We start from the raw sequence: 8,066 nt of genomic DNA on the forward strand, positions 1-8,066 counted from the left end.
TGTCATGAAAAGTGTGGAAAGAATGACAACTACTTCACTTTTCGGGGCTCCAGGATAATTGCTGCACATTGCCTTTACCTGGAAAGGAGAAATTGTGACAACCACAATGCAGCAGTCTTAGACCGCTCAGCCAACCTGGCACATAAGAATGAAATAATTTGCCCCTTTCGAGCCAAACTGAAGGACAGTGAGCTATAAGCTAAAGGTTTCACTGCTAAACAGGTTTCTGCAACATGCCTCGTTGACGCAGTTAGGCAGCACGTCAGTCTCATAATCTGAAGGTCGTGAGTTCGAGCCTCACATGGGGCAGAGTGAAGCTTTTTAGTTTGGACAAAGGAGACACTTTTTTTCTCACAACACAGCATTTTTTCCAAGCATCTTCGGATCCTCTGGAGGGCTGAAATGTATCAGGCCCTCCCTGGTGGTCTAACTGTTAGGATTCTGTGCTCTCACTGCTGCAATCTGGCTTTGATTCCCATTCAGGGTAAAAAAAAATGTCCACGCTAAAAGCTGGCATCTACTACACACAGTTGAGTTTTAGGGAAAGTCAAGTAGTGCCTCTGTAGCTTTGTTATCTGTTTTGTAATCTGCATTGTGTTGTTGTCATATAAAATAAACTTCAGACTCAGAAATTGTTGTCTTTTGTCTTCTTTTAATGCCTCTTCAAACACATGAACAAACTTTGAGTGCCTCTGCTGCACTTACATCACTCTCTCTATGAGAGTTCACGCAAACTGGGCAGCAGCACATACAAAATAAACACAAAAATAAAATACCTGTTCAAACACATGAACAAACTTTGAGTGCCTCTGCAGCACTTACATCAGTCTCTGTGAGAAACAAAAAGAATGTGCATAAAAAAATAAATAAAAACTGATTTAAAGCAAAAAATAATAACATAACAAAATACATTACCATAAACTCATTGTCTTAAACAAAGAGTTACCCAGAGAGTTATTCATTAAATTAAAAATATAATTAACTACTTGACCATCCTTCACATGCGACCTACCTCTATGAGAGTTCACGCAAACTGGGAAGCAGCAGAGTGCGCAGACTCCCCTTAGTCTACGTAGAGTCCACAGAATAAGAGGAAGTCTATATATGGTCATGACAAGTGGAATCACTAAATCATAATATTCAATTATATGCTCGTTACATTCTCCCCTGCTGACGTCCACTTGTACATGACAAAATAAATTTAAAAAAACAAAAGAGCAAGATGCTACTAGAAAGTCACTCAAGAAAGAAATGTTTGATACTAAATTACTATTAATAGAACAAATACTTCAAAATAAAATAATTACATCTCAGAACCATAACACCAAATACAATACTGCATATTGACATGAAACACTGAATCTTCCAATCACAGGACTATTCTTTTTAGAATTAGTAATGATAGAGGGTTGCAAGTCCCCTAAACATTCATAGGAATAACATGCCTGTTACATGGTTTCAGTGAAATCATTTACATACAACATTACATACTTCAGTTTCACAATGTGTTACAGTGCATCAATCAAAATCAGCATCTACTCTTTAATATGTCTCAGGTATAGACATTAATAAAGAATATTCCATAATAAATTCACAAAAATAACACCCCTTGATAGTAGATCAAACGGGAAAAAAAACAAAATACAAAACCTTTTTTACAAACCTGACAAAACCTTCTGATGCATATTTTGAATCAGTCTAATGACTGGCTTAACCACCATCCCACATCTGGTTCTGATGTAAAGTTTGCACTACCTTGTGATAACTCGTCCGTAGTCAAAGAATTTGCTACACCAAAAGCAGTACGCAAATCTGTGTCAGCAACATTCACATTATCACCACCAGCAATATGATTTACACCACTCAAGGAATCATGTTCAGGTTCAGCAAAATCTTGCTCCTTTACGCTTATTTTGGTAGGTGATGCAGTCACAGAATGTTGCTCATCTACAGTCACCTGAACAGAATCATCTTCAGCCACACTCATTTCTTCAGATGCTGGAAGTTCTGAAACCCATGTCACAGTTCTGTCATCCGGAGTTGTCGCAAGCAAAACTGGCTCAACCTCATCATTCACAGATTGACTTGATCCACTGGAGATAACACCTTCACAAGAGTCCACTTCACAAGTCTCATCTTGAAGAGGCAAGAATTTCACTGGCATTATCAAATTCTTATGAACAACTTTCTCAGCACCTGTGTCACAGTTTCTGATTCGAAACGTATGGATTTTATCATTCATCCCCATTGCCATGAAAATATGTCCCTCCCATCGATCAGCAAGCTTCCTCTTACCCAGGTGGTTACCTGAGTAATCAGCACCTGTGGAGCACCTATTCCAGAACAGGTGACATGATTCCATAGCTGGACATGATGGCGCCAGGTTGTTTACCGGCTTGCAGTCATGGCCAACGTGACTTATCTATGTTAACGCTATTTTTTATCTTTATCATTGGCTTTATTTCTCGCACGGTTTGCTGTGTTCTGGTCTATGATCGCTTGGCTCTTTTAAATTTATGAACGGAGTTAACTGACTGTTTGATACGCGATCCCAGTGTCAACTGGTGGCTCCCTTCTCATGCTGCGCCGGTCACGCTGACGCAAGTCTGCCACCTGCCTGGGTGTATGTGCTTGCGGAGGAAACGGCGAAGGAGGCGTCGAAAGCGGGCTGGACGATTAGTGAGGTCGAAGAAGTCGCAAAGGATTACTTTCTTCTCCTCAGTGGCCTCAGTGCAGGATGGTGTTGAAGTGCTGCCGACTCTGAGGGGTTCATATTTGGTGCCTGTATATCCAACTTCATCTGGATCAGGGTGGCGACCATCGCGGACCGTGGTTTCGAGGTGGCGGCATGAAGGCCGCGGTGCTAACCTAAACAACCTACGTACCCTGGGTAGCGGTAGGTCGGGAAATACATATGTGACTTCTCATCTTTCGTCTGACTCTATCTCTGTGACAATGGCTTTGATCAATGCAAGATCTCTCTCTAACAAGTCTTTTATACTGAACAATCTTTTTCTCTCTCAGAAATTGGATTTTTTATTTGTTACGGAGACTTGGCTCAGCAACCGCGACATGGCTCCTATTTCAGAACTTTTACCTCCCGACTGTAGTTATTTTAGCTCACCTAGGGCAGTCGGTAGGGGTGGGGGCCTTGCAGTTATTTTTAAAAACAAGTTCAAATGCAGGCTTCTGTCCACCGAGGCATTTTTTACATTTGAAGCTCAGCTTATTATGCTGAATTCATTTAAATCTGTGTTATGTGCCCTCATCTACAGACCACCGTCATATAACAAAGATTTTATAAATGAGTTCTCAGATTTTTTATCTGCTATTATTCCTTGCTCAGATAACATTTTAATTTTGGAGGATTTTAATATTCACGTGTGTTGTCCTTCGAGACCACTGGTCAAAGAGTTTGTTAATTTATTAGATTCTTTTGGTTTATTTCAGAGTGTTGCTGGCCCTACACATATATGTGGTCATACCCTTGATCTGGTTTTATCTCTGGGTTTTTCTATCAGCAATGTGCAAATTGCTGACACTGTGTTCTCAGACCACAAGACTGTTATTTTTAACCCACATTTTTCATGCAGTGATCAAGTTAATGATGGCCCTGTTGCTGTCACATCTCGTTTTATCACTCCCTCTACTGCTAGTAGTTTTTCAGCTGCTTTTAATGTTTCTCCACTGAAATCACTGCTGGAGTCTCCTTTTTCTGATATGGGGCCTGAGGATTTGGTCTCCCAGTTCAACTTGTCATGTTCTGGCATCTTAAACACTGTGGCTCCATTAAAAATTAGGAAGAAAAAGTCAAGGCTCAGCCCTGGCTGAATAGTAATACCCGTGCTCTTAGGCAGGAGTGCAGGAAGGCTGAGCTGAAAGTGGCTTAAAGATAAACTACAAGTGTCCTATGAAATTTTGAGAGACTGTTTGACTAAATTTCAAAGAGCAGTTAAATTAGTCAGATCAAGCTATTTTTCTAATATCATTTCAAAGAACTGTCATAATGCTAAAGTTCTCTTTTCTACTATTACATCATTTCTTCATCCAGTTGCCCTTACTCCCATCTCCCTTCGGTGGACACATGTGAGCAGTTTTTAACATTTTTTACTGTTAAAATTTCTGGTATACGCTCACAGATCTTACCTACTAGTAATGATCCTGTTACCTATCCTGTTCCATAAAATCTATTGACCTGTTTTGTACCTGTGTCCCTGTCTCAACTCAAACATATAATTGCACATATGAAGCCTACTGGTTCTATGTGTGATGTTATTCCATCCACTTTGTTTAAAGAGGTGGTGGAATCAATTGGTCCAAGTGTGTTATCGATTATTAACAGTAGCCTGACCACTGGTATTGTTCCCAACTGCTTTAAGCATGCTGTTATTCAGCCTCTTCTTAAGAAAGCAAACCTTGATTCATCTGATATGAACAGCTTTAGACCTATATCAAAATTATCCTTTATGTCAAAAATATTAGAGAAGACGGTGCTTGCACAATTAAATTATTTTTTAGCCATCAATAATTTGCTCGATCAATTTCAGTCAGGCTTCAGAGCTGGTCATAGCACAGAGTCAGCTCTGTTGAGAGTTTTAAATTATATTTTATTAGGTGTGGATTCTGGTAGTCCTGTTGGTCTTCTGCTGCTGGATCTTAGTGCCGCTTTCGATACGGTTGATCATGACATACTTATCAATCACCTAAGAGACCAGGTTGGTATTCAGGGGTTAGCCTTGGATTGGGTCTCCTCATATCTCAAGGGTAGAACGATTTCAGTCTGTTTAGAGAACTGTTATTCATCAGTTGTTCCTTTAACATGTGGGGTTCCTCAGAGCTCCATTTTGGGACCCGTTTTATTCTCCCTCTACACGCTTCCGTTAGGAAAGATCTTTGAGAGGCATGGCATACACTATCATCTGTATGCTGATGACTCTCAAATTTACTTTCCTATTAAACATGGGAATCACCACTCTTTTGAGTCTCTGCATAAATGCATGGCCGATGTGAAGTGTTGGCTGGCAAACAACTTTCTTCAATTAAATGAGGATAAGTCAGAGTTTATTGTTTTTGGTCAAAGGGGATGTGACTTAAATTTAGAAAGAAATTTGTCACTGCTTCCAGGGAAAAAACTTCCCTATGTAAAAAACCTGGGTGTTATATTCGACTCTGAGCTCAAGTTTGATCGGCAAATAAATGCTGTGGTTAAAAATATTTTTTTCCATTTTAGAACTATGGCAAGGTTGAAGCCATCCTTTCTTTTGATGATTTGGAGAAGGTTGTGCATGCCTTTGTGTCCTCTCGATTGGACTATTGTAATGCTTTGTATCTGAGTGTGAGTCAGGCCTCTCTCTCTCGCCTGCAGCTGGTCCAAAATTCAGCTGCTAGGCTTTTAACTGGAACCAGGAAAAGAGACCATATCACCCCAGTTTTGATTTCACTACATTGGTTACCGATCCAATACAGAATCAAGTACAAAGTGTTGATGTATGTGTTTAAGGCTCTTCATGGTCTTGCACCTGAGTACATCTCTGCCTTAATAAGTTTGAATCAACCTTCAAGGTCTCTCCGCTCTAGTGATCAGCTGTGTCTGTCAGTTCCTCGATCTCGCCTAAAAACGAAAGGTGATAGAGCTTTTGCGGTGGCAGCCCCTAGACTTTGGAATGAGCTTCCATTGGTCATAAAATCATCTCCGTCTCTATTCTCTTTCCAGGGTGCCTTAAAAACGTATTTATTTTCCCTAGCTTTTAATTAATTGCATTATAATTTGTACTAGGTAGATTTTATCTTATTCTTGTTTTATAGGTTTTAAATGTTTTGGTACCCAGTGTGGTTTTTGAAAGTGCTTTATAAATAAAATTGAGTTGAGTTGAGTACCACGTTCACCTTTATTGGCCAACAGTACTCTGTCACCAATACTCAGCGGATCTCCTTTGACCTTTTTATTGTAATATTGCACCTGTCTCTGCTGCTGTTTCGAAGCAGAACTCTGAGCAATTCGCATTGCTTCGGCCATATCAGCTTTAAGTGAACACACATACTCATCATAGTCAATCACTTGATCATCAAACAGCACAGATTCAAACATCATATTACCTAATCTAGGAGTCCTCCCAAACATCAGGTGAAATGGTGGAAACCTGGTTGTTTCATGAACTGTCGCATTGTAACAGAAAGTGAGAGATTTCAACATCTGCGGCCATCTGTGTTTCCCTTTTGGCGGCAGTGCACGAATCATATTACCTAAAGTACGATTAAACCTCTCAACATTCCCATTACCCATTGGGTGGTAAGGTGTTGTATGTGATTTTTCAACACCTGCAAGTTGAAGCATCTCTGAAATTAACCTACTCTCAAAATTGGCACCTTGATCAGAATGCAACCGCTCTGGGAAACCATAAATGCAAAAAAAGTTATCCCAAAGTTGTTTTGCAACCACTTTTGCAGACTGATTAGGACAAAGGTATGTTTGTGCCAATTTAGTAAAATGGTCTGTCACAACCAAAACATCAAGTGTCTTATTTGATGAATCTTCGGCAGACCAAAAATCAACACTAACCAACTCAAGCGGTCTGGTCATCACAATACTCTCAAGTGGATTATTCGCTTCAGGTTCTGGTGATTTACTAACCACACACCTCTTGCAACATCTGACATGCTCCTTTACATTCTTTTCTATCCTTTGCCAGTAGAACCTGCATCTAGCAAGATAGAGAGTTCTTTGTTGCCCCTGGTGTCCTGCGTCATCATGTACTCCCTTAAGCACCCTCTCACGAAGAGCACTAGGCACTACAAGCTGGAAAGACTTCTTCCTAGTGATCACATCTCTAGAAGTCCGATACAACAAACCCATTCTCACTGACAGCTTTTCCCAGTGTCTCAGAAAACAAATCATACCAGGAGATTCCTTAATCCGTTCTCTTCTAGGAGGTCTACGTTTACGCTCCACAAAAAACAACACTCTGCTCAAACAAGGATCTGCACATTGCAATTCCATCAGGTCCTGCCTTGACTACTTTGGAACATCAAGCAACTGCAACGGCAACATCTCATCAAGTAACTGTGGAAGCATGTACCTATACAGTTGAACGTGACTCTCTTGTTGCTTACTACTATTCAGGATAGCAGAAACTTCCTCCTGAGAAACACAAGAATTCCTAGATATCAAGGAGTGATTCATCTCAACATCAGAACACGGTATGTCCAGTGCTGTCTTTTCAAAAGGATGACAAGACTAACGGAAAATATCCTGAACATACCCTAAGTTTAACATTTGTGACTCTTCCAAAAGAGCGTCATAAGGTACTCTGGTGAGTTTATGAAACACACTAGGTTTCACAAACAGCTCACGACTAAGTGCATCAGCAATGACATTTTTAGATCCAGGAATGTATTTGATATCAAAATCAAATGGTGCAAGCTTTGCCACCCACCTTTGCTCACAAGCATCCAATTTGGGCTTTGTTAGAATATATGTCAGCGGATTGTTGTCAGTCCACACTGTGAATTGATGACCTCTTAGCCAGTGACTAAATTTGTCACACACAGCCCATTTCAATGCAAAGAACTCCAACCTGTGTGCAGGATATCACGATTGAGCATAAGTTAGAGACTTGCTAGCAAAGGCTATGGGGCGAGCGACCTCTACTCCCTCTTGCACTTGAGAAAGTACAGCTCCAAGCCCATGACTAGAAGCATCTACAGACAACAAAAAAAGGCTTGCTAAAATCTGGATGTGCCAATACAACCCTCTCTAATAATGCCAGTTTCAAAGCATTAAAAGCAGTCTTACACTCTGGTGTCCAATCAGCAGAAGTAAGCTCTTTTACCAAGACAGTTCTTTTTCGTCCTTTAACATGTCTAGGTCTCTTTGTACCTGCTGTCAATACAAAAAGTGGCTTTCCAATGCTTGAGTAATTCTCAATGTATTGTTGATAAAAGACCACCATACCCAAAAATGATCTTATTTTCGTCCGTGAAGGAATGTCAGTGCCATCTTCCATAAGATCACGTTCTGTAATGTTAACAATACTCGTAATCTTATCAGGGTCAGTAGCTATACCTTC

The 8,066-nt window shown here is 40.3% G+C and overlaps 1 non-coding gene across 1 annotated transcript; it reads left to right on the forward strand.

Moving 5' to 3' along the window:
- The first annotated feature begins 235 nt into the window (after window positions 1–235).
- trnam-cau (transfer RNA methionine (anticodon CAU)) lies at window positions 236–309 on the forward strand. Its single transcript has one exon. It is a non-coding gene; the product is annotated as a tRNA-Met (tRNA).
- Window positions 310–8,066: the final 7,757 nt, after the last annotated feature.

This window comes from Xyrauchen texanus, chromosome 45 (assembly GCF_025860055.1).
Source record: "Xyrauchen texanus isolate HMW12.3.18 chromosome 45, RBS_HiC_50CHRs, whole genome shotgun sequence".
NCBI classification, from domain to species: Eukaryota; Metazoa; Chordata; class Actinopteri; order Cypriniformes; family Catostomidae; genus Xyrauchen; species Xyrauchen texanus.